General features: G+C 48.5%; 1 protein-coding gene across 11 annotated transcripts in view; it reads left to right on the top strand.

The window, feature by feature from the left end:
• The window catches only part of PC (pyruvate carboxylase), a 269742-nt gene that overhangs the window by 25237 nt on the left and 223195 nt on the right, over nt 1–21310 (top strand). The window contains exon 1 of one of the 11 annotated variants that reach the window (XM_083589354.1): nt 805–878. The exons of the other annotated variants lie outside the window; for them this stretch is intronic. The gene's annotated coding sequence lies outside the window, so the exon portion shown is untranslated. Of the gene's footprint in view, nt 1–804; nt 879–21310 lie in introns of those variants that run through there. 11 annotated transcript variants of the gene reach the window in all.

Genomic DNA, 21310 nt, shown 5'->3' with positions numbered 1-21310 from the left:
GGGTAGACAAATCTGCCAGTTTTGGTTTCTCTCGGTTTCTCATTCTTCCAATTTTAACTGGAGTTTGCCACATTTGCGCACCAGAAATATGAAATCCCACAAGCATTTCGTGACACATCTCCTAAAATAAATTATTTATGTTCAGTTTTCCCTAAAGCACATCTTTGTACAGCATATTTTCATAGTTATATGCAGCTTTATGCACCCCTTCTATAATTTTTACGCACAGCTTTTTTTACGTTGTAGAATGCAGTGTGTGGACTGCAAATCTTGAAGGACAGCTGCGTTTCTGATTATTGCATTGCTTCAGGAAGTGCAAATCAGGCAGGTTCATATTGAATGTGAATGGGACCAAATACCTCCTCCATCCCAAGATCTAGGTTTGGACTCCAACAAGGAACCATGTCCAGACCAACCATTCTCCTATAAACAAAACTAGTAAGGGGCATGTGGAACTGGGCTCCTCTGAGAGTGTGTGGTTCTTATTGCTGCACATTTTGAAAGCACACCCTCTCTTGGGGAGGTAGGTGGTCTTCCATTGTTGCGTGTTTCTTTGTTTTGCAGCGTGAGAGGAGTTTGGGAAGCTAGGACTGCAATTAGTATAGAAAGCATCAGGAAAAATAAATAAATCTGAATTTAGCTCTGAAGCAACAGAAAACTTTCAGGTCTCTAGAGGGCAGCAGAGAGCCATTCTGAACCCTTTCTTTCAGGAAAGCCAATGGAGCTGGACTGGAATCCAATATGATGGTTTGAACACACTGCAATATGAATGTTGTCTCTTTTCTCTCACTTTTGATAGAGATGATAGAGAGAGAGGGTGGCAGACAGAGAGGTCTAGTGGAGCTGAGTGGTAGGTCACAGATGAGGAGCCTTGAAATGTAAGTGGAAATCAAATGAGATGTTAGAAAGCCGCAGTAGATATATTTACTGAGTCCTCTTATTTCTCAAGGGGTGGGGTAGGAAAGTCCCTCTCCACTGGGTAGTCTCCAAGTCCTCACTGGGCTTTTCTGGCCAGTAGTTATTAGCCATTAGAGCATCTACATCTGAATAGCAGGGGCTGTTTCCTCCATGCCTTCTTTGTGAGCACCCAGGAAGCACCTGCCTTGCCCAGCCTTCTCCAGCCGGTGCCCTCTAGAAGTTTGGCCCAACTCCCATCAGCTTCCAGCCTGGAACTTGTAATCTGGAGGGCACCAGGTTGGGGAAGGCTGCCCTAGCCTTTATAGAACTGTGGATCCAAAGGAAAGCATGAGGGAGTCATCTTTGTGTGATGTGAGGCAGCCCCTCCGAGCGCTCAGGCTTCCCTTACAGCGCGGCTGGGGCTGACTGGAGATGTAGTTGGACAACATCTGCAGGACATCAGGGATAGACCAAGCTGGGGGCCTGGATTCTGGTGTCCGCAGCGAAGACATAACAGTCCGTTCCGTTCCAGAATCCCTGTGAGGATGGGACAGAAGGCAGGGACAGCTGGGCAGTGGATGGTTTCCAGTTTCATCCTTTGACCTGGAGAACTCAAAGCGCCTGGCCCTGAATGAAGGCCAGTCTGGTTACACCCAAGACAGATCTGTTTCTTCTTAATCAGAGAGATCCTTGCCTCTCTCTTTAGCCCCTGCTTCCTCCTGCTGGGCCCCTTGTGGCTAGCCTGGTTAATCTCCCAACGGAATGTGCCTTGGAAATGTGAGCGAACCAGTTGCACCCCTCCGTCTCCCTTGTGAGCGGTTTATTGCAAGGTGGGAAGGGCGGTTGCCCAGAGTTCAGTGGGGGGGGGGCAGGTCCCCAGGGATTCATATCCTGAGTCGCCTGCTGGGTCTCTTTGCACGCGTGCACACACACAGAGGGTGAGCACAGCTCCTGGGTTGGCCTGTTAAAAAAAACAAAATCATCCGAGGTAAGGTGCAACCCCAAAAATATTTTTCCCATGGGCAAAATTGGAGGATGAAACACATGTACAGTATTGAAAAGTCTTTGGCTGGAGAGGAGCTCTTGGCTCCTTGTGCTGCTCTCTGGTTTTTTAATAGCACAAGCTTAATAACACTGGTGCACGGGAGAGCGGCTTTCTGGAACGAGAAACTGCAGAAGTCTCCCAAAGGCTGGAAGAGCAGCAAGCAGGGAGGGCCGGCGGGCAGAGAGAGAGAGTGAGAGAGAGCGCTAGAGAGAGAGCGCACTAGCCGTGGGAGGGCTTCAGTCTCCTTGCAGATTGAGCCAGCCTGCAAAATACTTGTGTGGGTGTTATTCTGTGGAGGAAGTGGAAGGGATATTTTCTCTCCCCTTTCCCCAATCCCTTTCCTGTAAATGCTGGAATTTGAGGTCACCCAGTGCTACGTGTTTGCTGTAAGCTCTGGACTGATGAAAGGAAGGTTTCCCCACAAAGGGTGATTGAGTTACTAGCCACGATGGCTCTGCTCTGCTTCCACAGTTGGAGGCAGCTTCTGGGTGCCAGTTCCTGGAAGGGAGAGGGTTCTTGACTTGGGTCCTGCTTACAGGTTTCCCAGAGGAGGCACCTGGTTGGCTACTGTGGGAACAGGATTCTGGACTTGATGGGGGGCTCCCTTTGGCCTGATCCAGTACATTCTTTGTACATTCTTATAAGTTGAGAAACTCTTTCCACAAACTATGCTGATCGCCAGTGGCGTAGATGGCTTTCAAAGGGGAGAGTAGTAGCGGCAAGAGATTTATTAGAGGCTGTTCTTAGAATTGATGGCGAAATGGAGACTCCATGTCCAGGGGTGCTCTATCTCTGAATGTCAGCTGTTGTAGTAATTTGCCTTCATGTCATGCTTGCTTGCTGGTCATTGTGGAAAGCTGGAAACTGGATTGGGAAGACATTTGGCCTGATCCAGGAGAACATTCCTTATGTGCTTATTTCCTTTCTATCCTCTCTTTCCTCCTGGGAGCTCAAGGTGGCATGCACTGCCCTTCTCCACCTCACCATTTTGTCTTCTCAACTGCCCTCCAAGGTATGCTTGACTGACAGCTGGTAATGGTCCCAAGATGAGCTTCATGGCTGAGTGGGGATTTGAACCCAGGTCTCCTAGCCTGACACCCTAATCATAACATCGCAGGCAAGAGGAAGCTGGACTTCTGGGCTTTGGACCCAATGCAGCAAGGCAATTCTTAAAAATTGAGGACGGCTTCTTTTCCTCAGAATAGAGGCCTCCTACCCTGCCTTGAAACCCGCCTTCCTTCTCTGATCCACTCGCCTACCGGCCTCTGTTATTAATAATTATTACTTGTGGATTGTGGGAAGCGGACCCGGGGGCTCTGGGTCAGGGTGGCTGCGTTTCAGGGGCACAGATCTGGCTTGTAAATATTTGGTTTCCGAAGTGCCACTGTTGCCAGCCTTGACCCCTCACAGCGGCAAGAGGCGCTCTGCTTAATTTGTAACTGGGCCCCCACTGCGCAAACAGCTCAGTGGATAATTAACCGAAGCCTCATCAGAAGTGCAGCTCCAGAGGGAAAGGTAAAAAAAGCCCAGTTGCTGCATTTTTATTTTAAATCTTCATACTTTGCAAGTTCCTTTTTTCAGGACCGGTAGGGAGCAGCAGAGCAAAGAGGACACTGCATCTGCCCCAGTCTCAGTCCCCACCATCTACAGCTGGGCAGCTCTTGGGTGACACGGTTGCTGTGAGGTCTTGAGGAGCAGGCAGAGGAAGATGGAACTAGGCTCCAGTGGGCCAGTGGTCAGCAAGCCTGTGGTTCAGTGGCAGAGCTTGACCATGAGCAACACCTAGTGTCGAGCATAAGAAGAGTCTGCAGGATCAGGTCAATGGCTCATCTAGTCTAGCATCCTGCCCTGACAGTGACCAACCCAGTGCCCCAATGGGTGGCCCTCCAGGAGGTCCTGAGCGTAACAGCATCTCTGCCCCCTTGTGATTCCCAACAACTGGTATTCAAAAGCATTGCTGCTTCTTGACCATGGAGGCAGACCTATTGTGGCTAGTAGCCATCGATAGCCCTCTCCTCCATGAATTGGTCCAATCCTCTTTTGAAGCCATCCAAGTTGGTGGCCATCACTGCCTGCTGCGGGAGTGAGTTCTATAGTTTAACTCTGCACTGCACGAAGTGCAGAAGAAAACACAAGAACCACCTTCTGGACAGGACCAAGGAGGCCCATCTAGTCCATCATCCTGTGCTCACAGTGGCCAACCATGGGAAACTTGCAAGCAGGACCTGAGCACAAGACCCCTCTCCCCGCTGTGGTTTCCACCAACTGCTGTTCAGAAGCACTGCTGCCTCTGACGGTCATGGCTAGCTATCGTTGGCGCAGGTGCTGAGACAGGGAACTGTTAGCCCCATGGTGGTCCAGGAGAGGCAAGAGACACTGAAATCTTCATTTTGGAGCAGGGCCATTGCTCTGTGGGAGATAATCTGCTTTGCATGCAGGAAGTCCCAGGTCCAGTTCCCAGGGGGCATCTCCACGTAGGGCTGGAAGAGGGTCTCTGCCTGCAACCCTGGAGAGCCATTCCTGCCTGTCAGTGCAGACAACACCAGAAGGCAACATCCTCTGTTCCTTTTATACAAGGAGCTGCATCTACTTAGTGCTTCAACACATTTTCAGTCTTTCGCTCAGGTCCTTAATCCAAGCAGAGAGAAGCGTGACTCAGCTACCAGAATAAATGATCTGCATAGTGCTAATTTGCATATTTCCTTTTTTCCCTCCTTACACATTCTTCTTTATTTGATCATAAGAGGGGCAAGGGCCCCTCAGCCCCACTCTCAGCCAGTGTAAACCTTATTCGGACCTCCCCTCTCTGGCTTCTCAGCAGGCATTGACTGCCCACATCCTCCCAGGCTTCGCTCTGTGGCCATGACGTTTAGAAACTTGAGTCCCATTTAAAAATGCACGGTTTGTAGGCATCGGCTTTTGAGCACCCACAACCACTTCCAGGGCCTTGTCCCCCCAGCAGCTCCTGCAGAATTGACATATCCCTACAAGGCAGGGTGGAGTGGGAACCTTAAAGTATCTTCTCACATCCAGGATTATCACTCCCACCTCCTCATTCCCTCCTGCATAGCTTCAGCCTTCCACCTCCTCTGCCTTTTGAGCATGTATTCTCCAGCCTGCCTCCTTAAACTCCATCTTTGCTGTCCTCTTAATCTCCCTGTTTTATCTCTTTCTTTCTGCAATGCATCCCTGATATCTCTGCTGAGCCTACCTTCCCAGCGGCAGCCCCTCTTATCTGTCCAGGTGATAGAAAGTAAGAGGTACTAGAAGGTACAGCATTCTCGTGGCGCGAATCTCTGCGGCTGTGCAGAGAGCTCTTGACAAATTGAAGGCGAGTGTTTAGGCGCAGCTTGAGGCCTTTTCTTTTTGTCTTGGGAGGATCAACGCAGCCCTTAACTTGTTTTGGCTCTAATGCCAAGGATGCGAAGATTAAAACTGCCAGCAGATCGATTATTTGTAATTGATTTAACCTTTCCTCTGTCTGGCATTGACTGATCTTTAGATTTAAATGAAGATCCGGACTCTGAAACTTCTGTAAAGTTAAGGTGCCTATAAAGGCAACGATGGAACGGGGTGGTTCCTCTTAAGCGGTTGGTGTGTGTGACCTTTTAGCGCAAAGGCCGTTATAACCATAGGCAGCCTTCCGCGGGCCACATGCTGGAAGTGGGTGGGACTGATGTTTTGAACTTGCAGCTCCCATCTGCCCAGTAAGCAAGACTGCATGATGCTTGGGCTGATGGAGACACTGGGGCTGATGGGAGATGTAGTCCAAAACATCTGGAGGAGGAAGGTTGGGGTAGGCTGATATTTAAGAAGCAAACAAACTGCAGAGCAAATATAACATCACGCCTTCCTCCTCAGACTACAACTTCCATAATCCCTGGCCTTTGTCCAGTTTTGCTGCTGGGACTGCTGAGATCAGTGGTGCCGGGGAGGGGATCCTAAGACTCATGTGCCTTGGCTGTCACTGGAGGGTGACACCAAGGTGACACCAGAAAACGAGCTCGTGCTACGTTTTCTGCTGAAATCTTTTAATGCTCAAATTGGTATGGTACACAAGCAGAAGAGGGTTCAAAGGGACAACAGGTGCCGTGCAGTGCTAAGCAAGCTAAAACACTGAAGCAGCGAACTACACTCCCCCCTTGGGTCCCATTATATGGGAAGGGGGTGGACACAACTTTAGGGCAGCAAGTGGGATGTTCCTTTGGAATGGTCAAACAAATAGGAGCTTTTCCTGGTGGTCTACACCTGAGCTGTCTGTTCACGCCTGTGCTGGTGTCTCCAAGTCCTCGGCGATAGAGGGGGCATCAGCGCCAGCTCTGAACAAGACTGGGCGGTGGACTTCTCCTGAGAGGATGGGATGGGGGCAGGCCCGAGTAGTGCCAGAGGTGAGGCTGGCACAGGAGCCGGGGCTGAAGTGGGTACAGTGCACCTGGGGGACGTCAGAGGGGATGGGGCAGAGTGCTGGGGCAATATGCCACTGGGTCCCTCCTCAGGACCCGACTCCTTGACCATAACTTCTCTTGGGGTGACTCCTCTGTTGCCACGCTGCCTGTTCCATCCCGCTGGGCCCTTCCCAACTCCACCCACCGCTCATCCTGACTTGGCTAGTGTCTCCTCGGGATTCATGGTGGAAGACATCTTAATCTTAATTTGCATGGTGTAATCAAATCTGAGACATCAGAACATGGTTAGAGTAGGGACCAAAGCCAAGCAAGACAGCTCTAATCTCCACCCCCACACCCCGGACAACCTTAATGCCTTGTGTGTGATTCATCTCCCATTTTTCTCCTGCCTCCAACATGGCGGAGATATCCTATCTTCCTTTTCAGAGGAGTGTGGCTGCCTTGATGGAGACGTCTTAATATCTGTGACTAGCAATCGTTGCCTCCCTGCTTAATCAATGCTCCTTACGCACCGACCTCTCTGGATCTCTGTGTTTGCCTGCAAGAACTGTTGTTGTCAGCCAGTTCCAGGGACTCATTGCAAGCCCCTCTCTCCGTCTGCCTTCCCCCTCCCGTTTAGCCCCTGGAGAGTTTCTGATGAGCTCGTTGCGTGTTTCATTCTCCATCAATTCCCACCATCGCGGCAAGGCAGCGGCAATTGCTTATAATAAAACATGTCTGTGGCCTAGGAGTGAGTGATGATGCGTCTTGCGTGTGCTGCGGCACTCTGGTGTCGAGGGCTTCTGCAAACAGAGTTGGATCGTGGCGCTGATCTGGTTGTGTCGTTCTCACATGGCACAGATAAGAACGTAAGACGAGCCGGCCGGGTCAGGCCAATGGCCCATTTAGTCCAGCATCCTGCTCTCACAGTGGCCAACCAGAGGCCTGTGGGAAACCAGCAAGGAGGACTAACGCACAAGAGCTCTCTCCCCTCCTGTGACTTCCAGCAACTGGTGTTCAGAAGCATTGCTGCCTCCATAGCCATTGTGGCTAGTAGCTATTGGTAGCCTTAACTGCCACAAATTTGTCTATTCCTCTTTTAAAGCCATCCAAATTGGTGGCCATCACGGCCTACTGTAGAAGTGAGTTCCATAGTTTAACTATCTGCTGCATGCAGAAGTACTTCCTTTCATCTGCGTGAATCTTCCAACAGATAAGCAGCCTTTTTTGATTTGTCAGCAGCTCAGGGTGTGTTGTGGTTTGTGCGCTTGGTTCCTCTTTAGCTGGGGGGGGGGTTGTATTTTAAGCTGGGACGTTCAGCTGGCAGTGCTGGCATTCAGCACAGTTTTACTCAGGAGAAAGAAAAGGCGTTAATCTAAAATCCAGTTTCTTTCTGCCAGCAGCCTAGAGGAATCTTAGGTGATTGATTGTACAAGTTTGGAGTGGTTAATTGACTAGATCTGCAAATATTTGTCTATGAAGAAGACAATATTTTTTAAAGATGAAAAGAGTGCTTTCTTCTGTTTTACATGGAGCCTGGATATGATGTGTCAGACATCATTATAGAAGCATTCCCTCTTCCTGTGTAGGTGAAGAAGAAAGGGATGCCTCTTCCCAAATGACAGTTGCTATCTACGGCTTTTATACATAACAATAATTAAATTATCAACATTTTTTAGGGGGGGGAGCCTGTTGTGCTCCTCTTCTTTCTTCTTCTTCTTCTTCTTCTTCTTCTTCTTCTTCTTCTTCTTCTTCTTCTTCTTCTTTAGGGGGTGCCTGGTTAGTCAATCCAAAGGATCTCAGGCTGTAATCCAGTCTTTAGAGCTGGGCTGTGGTGCAGCCGCTATTGCGTTCACAGTCCTGCTGCTCCTCCCATCTGGGGCAGAAGGCTGGGTGAGCAGGGTAGGGGTGGAGGATAGGCAAATCAATCAAGTGGTGGCAGTATGCCCAGCTCAGGATCCTGTGGATCCTGGGCTGACTCAGTTCATCTGTTCCACCATAATGGCTCATTTGGACTGGGGCTGATGGGAGTCCAAAATGGCCACGCTGGCTGGAGCTGATGGGAACTGTGGTCTAAAACATTTTAAGGGGACCTAGTTGGCAAAAGATGATGTAGAATCTTAAAAGGAAGGATGAAGCCGCAGCAGAGGAGAAGAGGGGGCAATGCTGTGGAGAAAGCCAGTTGGTTGATGATGGACTTGAGATTTGTGACAGACAGGCAGCAGTTCTTCCTTGAGACAGGATCAGGAGAGGGCCCAAGACAGTCCTTGGAGGGTCTGCCTGAAGCTGGAGTTCTGAAGGAGGGTGTTAGGGAGAGGTGGCAAAAGATAAGCTTGTATAAGAGAGGAAGAGGTAGGCATGAAGGTCCAAAGCAGTGACTGGTCCAAAGCCACCCAGTGCGCTTCATGGCTGAGTGGACATTTGAACCCTGGTCCTCCCAAGTCCAGTCCAGTGCTTGAAACCACTGCTGTACACTGGCTCTCAATGAAGGCTGAGAGTGGGGTGTGGGTGTGCGTGCAAGATGCAGAACAGCAGCCTTCACCGACATGGTGCCCCCCAGATGCTGCAGGACCCCAACTCCCATCAGCCCTCACCAGTGTGCTTGAAGTCCTGCAACATCTTACAGGGCAGTGGGAATAACTCTGCAAAACAGCAACATGGAGAGGCAGAGGGAACGGAGCCTTAACCACATCTCGCATTGCTCAAGTGCCTTATGCCCCGTCGCTGCTAATTGTTGCCAACTCTATTACAAAGCCTGGCTGCTCAGGGGGGTGATCAGTTCGCTCCTGGCCCCTAAGCAGCTCAGTCGAAGAGGATGCGTGCTGCTCTCTTTGATGGGGTGTCGTCATCATTGGGGGCCTGTTGGACGTTTTCTGGCCCTGCCACGAGCCCACCCCTGCCTGCTGCTGCTGCTGTAGCCCAGAGGAGCAGTTGCTGAATCTTCACGGTTTAATTAGATTTCTCCGGCAATGGCATTACAGAGAAAACGGCAGTTCTTTCCTACCCGGAGGGCCAACAATCTGGCAACTAATGAAGAGGCAGAGGGCCAAGCGGGGAATTGGCTGGGAGTGCTTGCAGGAGAGGAGGGAGTCTTCCTGACGCAGGGATGCCTTTCTTTGGAGGCCTCCAGGCCCCAGCACATTTCTCTCCCTTCTCCAGGGGGCTTCATAACCAACCCTCTTGGAATAGGCACCTTTCTTGTTGCATGGATCTGACGAAACTCCTTTTCTTTCTGACTCAGCCTTCCGATTTGAGCATGCAACGGAGCCTATATGAATCTAGGCATATCCTCATAGTCCTAAGGACTAGAATCTTGATTTAAAACATGTGGAGGGCACCAGGCTGGAGAAGCCTGGCTTAGATTGTCTGCTGCCTTCTATCTTTTTGGCCATTACCGCAAACCAGTGGGCCTTCTCTCCTTCCAATTCCAGTGCCCAGTTTTCCTCCCTGAGTGCTGTCCTCGGCTGCGAGGCCTGAGGTTCACCTGTCTCTGCCTTGCCTTGCATTAATCCAGAGAGACAAAACCGCTTAGGGAGGTGCTGGCCCGGATGGGCAGGTCTTCTCTGGGGCTTGTTTTTATTCTGCAGCTGTTCAATCCCAGACCACGGAGAGGATGGATTTATATATGAATTATGGAGCGAGCAAATTATTTAAAAATAAAGAATGAAGAGAAGCTTTTTATTGCCTTGGCTGCTGCCCGCTATGCCATTATTGGCAGCATCATAAAAAGAGTGGGGTGCGGGGAGAACAACCCGTCTTCGCATGGATTGCAAATTGCGGTGGTAATTGTAGCATCTGTGTGCGCTCGGAGAGTCAAAGCGTGGCCAGGTGGGGTGGCTTTGAGCACAGCAGTATGGGCATTATACGTGGCTGGCCGGCTGGCTTAGTTAATAGTTTTGGCTCTGAAGAGCTGGGCGTTCCGGCCTCCCCACCCCAACCTCCTACTAGCTCTGTAGTCAGAGCAGATGGAGAGGGAAAGCGCCTTGTTCCTCCTGGAGTGGGCCGCTTCCCACCTGATTGTAGAATTGTGCAGTTGGAAGGGACCACGAGGGCCATCTAGTCCAACCCCCTGCAGTGCAGGAATCTTTTTTGCCCAGTGTGGGGCTCAAACCCGCAACCCTGAGATTCAGAAGCTTATGTTCTACTGACTGACCTGTCCCTGAACCAAGGGCCCTCCACAGTCGTGTTGGCTGGGACTGCGGACAGAGGCGAAGCAACCTGCTCCGGTACCCAGAGCGGCGCTTGTCCCAGGGGACATGGCATGCATCCTGGGGGGTGCTGCCAATCAGGGGTCAGCATTTTGTCACCCCCCTTTGGAATGGTACCCGGAGAGGACCACCCCCCCTTGAACCTCCCCTGGCTGCGGAGAGTTTGCCATCTGAAACAGCTGGAAGGCACCAGGTTTGGGAAATCCTCAGCTGCCCTGCCCTTTCTCTCTCGTGGCTGAAGAGGTGGCAGAACTGCCACTGTGAACATAATTCCCATCCCACATTTGTAAAAACTTGATTCTTCAGTGTGGCAGTGCTTGCAGTTTGGAACTCCTTGCCCATTGGCATCGGGCAGGCCCCTTCGCTGTACAGTGGTATCTCGGGTTACATGCGCATCAGGTTACAGACGCTTCAGGTTACAGACTCCGCTAACCCAGAAATAGTATCTCGGGTTAAGAACTTTGCTTCAGGATGAGAACAGAAATCATGCTCTGGCATCGCGGCGGCAGCAGGAGGCCCCATTAGCTAAGGTGGTGCTTCAGGTTAAGAACAGTTTCAGGTTAAGAACGGACCTCCGGAATGAATTAAGTACTTAACCCGAGGTACCACTATACTCTTTTTGGCGCCTGCCAAAAATATTCTTTTTTGGAACTAAAAGGTAAGGGTATAAAAGGTAAAGAACCCCTAGACACTTAAGTCCAGTCAAAGGCGACTATGGGGTGCGGCGCTCATCTCACTTCAGGCCAAGGAAGCCGGTGTTTGTCCACAGACAGCTTTCCAGGTCATGTGGCCAGCAGGACTAAACTGCTTCTGTTTAGAACTGGAAGCTTAGAAATTTGATGCAAGTTTTAATCTGGTTTTAGTCTATTGTTATTTTAACTGCTCAGACGTTTAAAATTACTGTTAATTTTTTGGGTGATAATCTTATTGTTTTATCTTTGTAGTAAACCATCTGTAACGGGTTGGCCTTGTGAGTTGCCAGCCTGCTTGCTGCACCTGCCCTGCCCATCCGCCGTGGCAGGCGTCTTGCCAGTTAGCAGATGTAATCAGAAGCGCACAAAAACGATGTCTGGTTTATTTCTTCGCTAATGAAACTAATTCTATACTGCCTTTCACTCTCCAGAGAATATCAAAGTGGTATCTTGTTTTAAATTATATGCTCCCAACACACATACCTGAACACCACCACCCCAATGTGGAGGCAATAATGCTTCTGAATATCTGTGGCTAGAAGCCATAGGGGTAAAGAGAATGCTCTTGCGCTTGGATCCTGCTTGCTGCTTTCCCTTTGGGGCATCTGGCTGGCCACTGTGAGAACAGGATGCTGAATGAGATGGGCCTTTGGCCTGATCCAGCAAGGCACTTCTTATGTTGACAAAAGCAGTATTACATTCTGTTTTAAATCTCCTCCTCAAACCCCTGCATACCAGAGGAATGGCACTTGGGCACCTAAGCTTTTATTCACTGCCTAACCTTGAAATGCATGCACCTAATAAGTAAATTAATTGAGGTGCGTGGTGACATGTATCCAGGTCTGTGGGTGCACTGTGATTCCCCCAGTCCTGGTAGTTTTTGGGTGTTGGTATATGAGTTTAGAGTACTAAGCAGTTCTCAGCTGCAGATTTTAATTTGCTCTCTCGGCCCCGTTTCCTGCATGTCTCTAGTTAGTCATGAACGTGAGCTGGATTCTTCTGTCCTCGATTAGATGATCAAAGGGAGGCAGAAGGGAAGGGCTGGCATCCCTCTGATTGGATCTCCCCAAAGGGAACAGAGCATGCAAGGAGTGCGTGCCCTCCCCAGCCTGGCTTAATTACTTCCCCATCTAATCATAAGTGGCGCAGTAATTAAAGCGCCACCGCCAAGAGGGAATGGCCTAGGGACAGTCTAGACGGCAATTTGCAGCAGTTTAAATGTGGATGCTGCTGTCCCAGGCAAGGCACATTTTCACCCCAACACCCCCCCATGAAACCGCTTGATATCTGTGTACCTGTTGGGCGAGGCTAATACCTTCCTCTTCCTCTCTCTTATTCTAAAGAATTCTCTCATTTTGCTCACCTTGCTCTCAAACATCAGATGGAGCAGAGGTGATAACGGGGGCTTTTGAGAGCCAGGAAAAGTGTATGGTTGGGTTTATAATGGCCCAAAGCTACGTGCAAAGCGTTTGATGTTGGCTGCGAAAGCCAACATCAACTTTTATTAAAAAATGATAATCATAAATAAAAAAGGAAGTTTCTAGCTCTCATTATTGTGAAAGTTGGCTCGAAGGTTCATGTGGGCAATCGATGCCAGAGAGGAGTCGCTGAATAAGTTTCTCTCCACAGTTCCTCTCACTGCCTAGCCAGGGAGGTGGGGGGACGATGGGGAGACAAACAATAATAAATAATTCCAACTGCCTTGAGCTTCTTGTGTGGCAAGGTGGAATAAAAAGGCATACAATAAAATATCATGTATTACATAAAAACATATTGGAACCAATTATGCCAAACATGATTTATTTATTTGCGGATTTATATGTGAAGTGCTCTTTGAAGCTTACATAATAAAAAAGAATTAACACTTTTCAAACATTATTTAAATCAATAATGACATGAAAAACAATATACAAAAGGCAGCAAATAAAAACTGAGTGAAATATGAGAAATTGCAATAGCAAAAGTACTATTCATATTGTCTGTCTATGTGTTCAAATTAAAAAAAAATATTACTAGAGTTGATTTATTAATTGCTTTCTAAACCATTATCTCAAAGTGATTTACATATAAAATACTGTAATTAAAAACAGTTTAAAAGTGGACACTTGTGGCAGAGACCCATTTATCCAGCTGGGAAAGCCCATTGGAACAGAAACATCTTCAGTTTTTTCTGGAAAATGCAGACAGTGAGGACCTGATATATCTGGACAGGAATCCTATTCCACAGGGCAGGAGCAGCCTTACTAAAAGCCCTGGTCTGAGATACTGTAGTATCTCAAGTAACCTGGTCCTGAGCTATATAGAACCTTTTATGTTAGTACCAACACCTTGAACTTGACCTGGTAGCAAATTGGTAGCCAGTGCACATCCCACAAGCGATGTTCTATGTTGGGGGTAGTTTGCCCCCACAAGCAGCCTAGTTGCCTTCTGACATATAATCCTATAGGTAGTACCAATATTATTTTCCACACACGGCAGACAAGCCAAGAAAGAGAGGCTAGTGAGTTCTTGGCAGAGGCTGGACTTGAACTGGGGTGTTTCTGATTTCAGAGCTCACTCTCTTAGGCAGTGATCATTTTAATCTTTGGATTTAATGGTCTTACAGCATTTACAGCTTTTTAGATGAGGCTGGGAAACTTTTTTGGTAGTCTGGGGGCCACATTCCCCTGGAAACAACCTTTCAGGGGCCACATGGTAGTAGTAGGTGGGGCCAGGAGCAAAAATGTACAGATCCATGGATTACCTTTGTGCAGCAGGGCACTTTGCAGCCATGCAAAGGCCAGTACATCTCGCCACTGAGGCAAGCAAGAGACTTAGTCATAGTTCAAGGACATGTCCCAGTCGGGTACCAGCACTTGAGGAGGATGCAGAGGGTGGGGGGGATGTTGTCTGGAGGGAGTCCAAGGGCCGGATAGACAGGACTAGAGGCCTGAGGTTCCCCACCTCTTCTTTCAAAACATGTCTGCATTTGGGGGCCCCTTCTGCTCCCCCCCAATTCTGCCCTGATGACACCACTGCTCTCAGCTACTTGGCTGCACCAACTGTCAATTACACGGTTCTGCTACATGTGCACAATTTTTGTGCCGGTTTCAGAATGCAGATGCTGCTGGCAAGGCATGTCGATGGACTGAATTGGGTAAAAAAAATTCCCAGCACAGAGTTCGCGACCCTGAGTCGAGAGCCTCAGCTGCAGAAGGTTTGATCGACTGCCAGGGCAGGGTGGCGTAGCAAAGGCCCCGCATCGAGGGGGATGGTTGAGCGTGCTGAATTGTACTTGGACAAAATGCCGCCTAATTTGTATGGTCCACTACTCCAACACCACACACACACTCACACACAGAGCCCTGAGCTTTCACAGCTTCTGTATAAGCAAACGCTCTCAGTGGTGTCGTGTCCCGAGCTCTAAGGAGGCATCATGGAGGGGCTGCTCAGACCAGAACAAGGGGTGAGGTGAGTTAGAGGAGCTGCCATTGATGACCCATTGGTGACTCCTCCTCTGCATCACACCACCGTCCCCAGGAAGTCTCCCCATCATTCAAGACACCTTGGGACTCTCCTCAGATCGCACCTCCTATCCAGGCCACACCCCTCACTGATTATGCTCCACCCCTTCCTTGAGTGTTTTTGCTTGGATGGAATGTGTCCTTGATGAACTATGGTAATGCCTCTTGCTCTCCTGCATGGAGAAACCTCTGGCTTTTCCGTGACTGTAGCATAATGGGCAATACCAAGAGCCATATCCATTGTCCTGTCTGATTTTGCTTCTGGCCCCCACCAGTGGCATGTGGCCCCTGGAAAGTTGCTTTGGGAGGTGATGTGGGCCCTCGACCTGCAGAGCAGACACATTCTATCGGCTATATTGTTTTCCATTCTTTACTTGATTACAGTCTTGTAAGGCCTGGGTTTGCTGCCCGCAACCCTCCATTGCATCCCCAACTGCACAGCCTCAATACTGCCAAAGTGTTGGGGCTGAAAGACAGGAGTGGGGATTATTTAAGAACGTGAAGAAGAGCTTGCTGGATCAGATCCATGGCCCATCTAGTCCGGCATCCTGTTCTTACAGGGGCCAAACCAGATGCCTGTGGGGAACACGCAAGCAGGACTTGAGCACAAGAGCATCGCTCCCCTCCTGTGGCTTCCAGCAACTGGGGTTCAGAAGCATTACTGCCTCTGACTGTGGAGACAGAGCATGGCTCCAGTGTGGCTGGTAGCCATTGATCGCTTTACCCACCATGAATTCTTCCGATCTTATAAAGCAATCCACTTTAGAAGTCTGTGTGCTTACAATGGGCTCCCCACTTAAACCTCCAGCCCCTAATGCTTGCATGGCTCAGTGGGTCATAACAGTGGGGCCAGGGCCAGGGGATCCAGCCCTGATCCAGCCTGGCCCATCTCATTGCCGTCATCTGGGCCGTAACTCATGAAGAGGCTTTCTGTGTCTGCCCTTTCCTCTCCTGCCGAGTTGCATATGCTGGTTGAACCAGCAAGTGTATTCCAGGACGGACTGGATTCTGCCAGCACTAGTGGGGGCTTAAACCAGCCTAATGAGGCAACCGAGCTCCCCCCCCCTTGTTAGTCAATCTAATCAGTTATTGCAGTTGCTCTTTCTGGGAAGTTTGGTGCACAGGAAGGAACTTGTACTCTCGATAGATCTCGCTGTGCAGTGGGAGGGAATTTAATGTGTTTGCACACACACACGCAACCCTTTCCCAGCCTGCACATTACGTCTCCAATATGTCCTCTGCGCAGCCATACGCTAATGTGGCTCCTTGGGATTTGATCCATAATTCACTCATTAGAGCACGCTGCCACGGCCGTTTGAAGGAATGACACCTTTTAGCACAGAAAGCCTTGATTTTTTATTTCCGGCTTGGCAGTTTTAATAAATTGCTTGCCATGGAGATTTGAATATTTATTCTCTATCCCCTCCCTCCCACCGCTTATCGCCCTCCCCAGCCTTGACAAGCGTTTTGTTGTTTTGTTATGTTTTTCTCATCTCGCTGTTTAATTTTGCAGGGGTGGAAAGCGGAGGGGGTGGGAGAGAAGAGGGAGAAAGCATTTTCTGGTTTATTTTTTTCTTTTTCCTCTCGGATGCTGACAGCTACGCTGGAGCGATGGGAGATGGAGGGGAGCCAACGGGGTTATTAGAGCTATTATTTGTATTTCTGTGGCACCTGGAGGAAAGCCGAAACTCCCATTGCTCACGAAGATGTTGCCAGCATGTGAGCGAGGCTCTGCCGCTTCCGTGGTCTGGGTGGGTGCCACAGAGAGTGCTTCCTCTGCGCAACTGTCTCTGCCCCTTCCTGGATGGCTGCTATCAGGTGTATGGTTCTCTCCCATTGTCAAAGGCCCAAAGATGAGAGCCTTGGAAATGGCCTTGTATCACCAGTTCAGACTGCTAGACAAATTTACAGAGGAGGAACCCATCAATGGCTACTAGCCAGGATGGCTTGACTCCTCCTCCACGGTCAGAGGCAGTAATGCTTCTGAATACCAGTTGCTGGAAGCCACAGGAGGTGAGAGGCCTCTTGTGCTTGGGTCTTGCTTGCAGATTTCCCATTCAGGCATCTGGTTGGCCACTGTGAGAACAGGATGCAGGATTAGGAGGGCCATTGGCCTGATCCTGCTGACTCTTCTTACATTCTTTCCTGGGCCAGCACTGTTCATTCTTCTGCTTTCTGAGTGTTCTTGTAGCAGAAGCACTCCACCCCTGAGCTACGATCTCTCTTGAAATGTGCAGAATGAAGGACAGAAGAAGAGTCTTGCTGGATTAGGCCATCTAGTCCAGCATGCAGTTCTCCCTGCAGCCATCCAGGTTCCTATGGGAAATTCACTAACAGGATATAATAATAATAATAAATAATAATATTTTTTTATTTATACCCCACCCTCCCCAGCCAAGGCCGGGCTCAGAGCGGCTTACAAGCAATAATAAAAACAAGATGAATGATTACAACTTAAAAACAAAAATAAAAAACAACATTAAAATAATGGAACATTAAAATATTAAAATGTAGCCTCATCGCAGGAGGAGAAGGAAAAGAAAAAAGAAAGAGAGGGAGGGAGGGAATCAAACTGGCTCCAAGCCAAAGGCCAGGCGGAACAACTCTGTCTTACAGGCCCTGCGGAAAGAAATCAGATCCTGCAGGGCCCTGGTCTCATGAGGCAGGGCGTTCCACCAGGCCGGAGCCAGAGTTGAAAAGGCCCTGGCTCTGGTTGAGGCCAATCTAACTTCCTTAGGGCCTGGGACCACAAGGGTGTTGTTATTTATGGAATAAATAAATATGAAGGTAATAGGCTTTTATTCTTTGCATGTAAACCTCCAGAGGAGATGGAGGGCGAAAGAATTCACTCCAAGCCTCCATTGTACATAACAGTCCTGGGTCAACTGACAAGTTTTCATTAGTTCCTAATTAAAATCATATCAAAATCTGTCTTCCCAAGTCCCAAACCTCAGAATCAACCTTCTCAAGACTAAATTATTATTCTTTAACATGACCATCAATGCAAACATTTCCATTTGTGCTTTGGTTGTTTGCTTACGAAACCAATTAAAGACAGCTACCTGCAGTAAAATCAAACAATGAGAATACTGCAAAACTCAGTCCGCAAATGTATCTTGAGCTGGCTTCATTCCATACTCCCTACCTCCTGCCCCCCGTTCTGCCCACTCTAAGAAGAAGAAGTACTTACAAAGCGGTCTGTCTCTCTATCCCTTTAACTTTAAAAATGTTTTAAGCTGCTTAGAGCAGCTCTGTGGCCAGGCTGCCACACAGTTTAAATATGTATAAAGGAATGAGGAGGCAGCCCCCTGGGTCCCTTTGTAAGTTCCTTGTGGACCTAGGCCCTTACCTACTCTGTTGAGTATGTGTCTTAATCCTCAGGTCGGCATTCATATCTGTGTATGGACCTGAGGAGAGTGGAATAAGAAAGCCTGCCCCAAATGTGGCTCAAACTAGAAGCATCCCTGACCCTAGCCCACAGCAACACTTTGTGGTAGCCAGGTACCAAGTTAAAACAGTCCAAATTCCTGGTGAAATGAGAACGTCTTGAACATTGGCCTTTGGGAAGGGCATGGATGTTTGCCAACCAACTGGTGAAACGAATATGGAAGGAACAGGATTACCAGGTCAGGAGCATCCCAGACCCTGAGATTTCAGGGTGCAAACCTGAGACCTGGGAGCTCAAATAACACTGCAGTAATAGGCTCAGCAATGCAGATCTGGGCCAACATCCTGACTGCTGCGGTTTGCCCTAGCTGGCTTCTGAACATCATTTGCCTTTGTTGACAGCATCAATCTGCTTTTTGGGGCTCAGCAGACCCCTTTGAAGCCCTAGCTGGAAATAAAGTTAATGACTGATTTCAAAATGGCTCCGGTTTAATGTAAAAAAAGATGGATGTTATTGGTAGGCTGTTCCAAAAACATAGCACAACACAAAGGCTGTTGGAGTACTTTTAGCCTCTCAATGTTAACTTAAATCCCTCGTTTTGTGCTGTCAGGAAGAGTAAACAGAAGAGAAGCAGAGGTGAAATACAGGATTCATAACAGGAGAGAATAAAAATCAAGAACAAAAAACGCCTTGGTGAAATACTGTGTTCATACTAAATATTAAAAGGGGTCTAGTGAACACCAAATAGCCTACCTCCCCCAAAAAAGACAACACAAATAAGAAATAAGTGTTCCAAGTTTGCATTATGAGAGTGTCAACTCATAAGAACTTACAAGAAGAGTCTGTCTGCTAGAGCAGGCCAATGGCCCATCTAATTCAGCATCTTTTTCTCACAGTGGCCAACCAGATGGTTCAGTGAGAAGCCTATAAGCAGGACCTGAGTGGCAACAGCACTGGCCCCTCCTGCAGTTTCCAGCAACTGGTATTCAAAGGCATACTGCCTCCCAACAGCAGAGGTAGAACAATAGCCATTGTAGCTGGCAGCTATTGATAGCCGCCTCCTCCGTGAATTTGTCCAGTCCTGTTCTAAAGTCTTCCAATTCTGGTGACAACATAAAACTGATTTGGAGCAGAATTTAACCCCTAGGATAAAATTCCCCTTCACTTTGTTTCTTTTGGTGTGCACATGTGTCCCTTGGTAGTACAAAAAAATGAAATTCATGATAGAAGCAGAATGTGAAGTTAATTTTCCTTTTTCTATTTCAAGAAGTTGCTAGGGTTGAAACAGACCCTATTTTGCTCAGAGGTTTGGTAGTTCCACTTTCCCCTTGGTTTCAGTAGGTGGTAGATTGGGGAATTTGGTAGTTTGCAGACGCAGGACCACGTGAGCATTCCTTGGGCCTTGTTCTCAAACCGTTTTTCTACAGCATCTCCAATGGTGCTTCGCCCACCCCTGTTCATGTCTGTTGAGACTGTATGGCTTAGTAGAGCTCGATGGGGATTGGGTCAGGAGGAGACTTTGGGTTACTTCGCTCAGGATCTGAGGTTGAATCTACTCCGTTGGCAGTGCTGGTACCAAGGGCTTGATAGTCTTCTTCTTGGTCACAGCTAAAATAGAGATACCCAGAAGGTGGGAGGTGTACCAAGAATTTTCCATGCAAAATTGATATTCTTGCATCACCGGGTTGGTGGAAAAATGCAACACAAAAATGCAGAGTGTTGGAGAGTTTAGTGGACCATGGAAGGTGTGAAGCTGGGAGGTGTCCCTTGACCTTCTTTACTAACACTGAGGTGTCTGGTGTTACACCCCTGGACTGCACATGATTTGTTCTGGCAGGGTGGTCGGTATAAGGAATGAAATGCTACCATTGATTTCCAATAATGTTTCATATCCAGTCCAGTATGTGTTATCAGCCTGATGCCCTCCAGATGTTTTTGGGCTACAGCTCCCATCCGCCTCAGCTAGCACAATCTGTGTCTGGGTTGTTGTTTTTGCTTGGCAGTTCTGTTTTCATTTGAGAATGTCAGTAAAGGGCCATAGCTCAGTGGCAGAGCAATCTGCTTTGCATGCCGGGTTCAATCCCAGGATAGGGCTGGGAGAGAGAGGCTCCTGCCTGAATCCCTGGAGAACCTGCTGCCAGTCATTGTAGACAACACTGATCTGTATGAACCAATGGTCTGATTCAGTATAAGGTGGCTTCTTATATTCCTATTTATTCAGAACCACAAGGGCTAGGGTTTTTCTTTTTCTTTTAGGGAAGAGCTGTAGCTTAGTGGTAGAGCATCCCAGGTTCAATCCCCAATGGCATCTCCTGGTAGGGCTGGGAGAGTTCCCTCCCTGAAATCCTGGAAAGCTGCTGCAAGTCAGTGTGGACAACGCTGAGCTAGATGGACCAGCTTCCTATATTCCTACTAAATAAAGTTATAAAAAACTGGAATGGTCTCCCTCAGAAGGTTGTGATCTCTCCTTCCTTGGAGGTTTTTAAGCAGAGGTTGGGTGGCCATCCGTCATGGATGCTTTAGATTAGATTCCTGCATTGCAGGGGGTTGGACTAGATGATCCTTAGAGGTCTCTTCCAACTCTACAGTTCTATGATTTATTCTTCTTTTTTTACAGCCAGTCTGATGCTTTGGTAGGTTAGATGGTGGTGGTGGAGCAGACTAGGGGGTGGGCAAAAGGTGTAATGTACCATAACCTCCATAGGATTTCAGAGAAATATTGTTGACCTATTGAGCAAAGCCGAGGGAACAATGAGCACTTTTGGTTTCTCCTTGGAACATGTAACTCCTCTGAATTGCACCCCAGTGGGAAAAGCGGGCTGGCCCCCAAAACTACTTTTGTCCAGCTAGCATGCTGAAGGGTTGTGCCTGACCTGGAAATGCTGGAAGTTTTGGAGCCTAGGATTGGAAGATTGGGGAGCAGGCTGATGCCACTTTGAGAGCAGCATAGCCTGCCTGTGTGCTTCCTTTTGTGTCGATAAGCAGATTAAAGTTATCCTGCACTTCGCAGTGCTTTCTCCTCTGAACAAAAAATGAATCTTCTGAAGGTTATCTTGAACTTTGCAAACTTAAGTGTTTGGTGGAAAGAGAGATAAATGATCTGAGCTGATAACCCTTTTCAAAGGGGTTAAGACCCTCTTGACCACCACCGATTGCGTTCCTCCCTAGGTAGCTGATCCCAGCTCGCCTCCT

Source organism: Podarcis filfolensis, assembly GCF_964270895.1.
Source record: "Podarcis filfolensis genome assembly, chromosome: 16".
Lineage (NCBI taxonomy): Eukaryota > Metazoa > Chordata > Lepidosauria > Squamata > Lacertidae > Podarcis > Podarcis filfolensis.
Note: the sequence above shows the minus strand (reverse complement) of the source record. Positions and strands in the feature narration are given on the sequence as shown.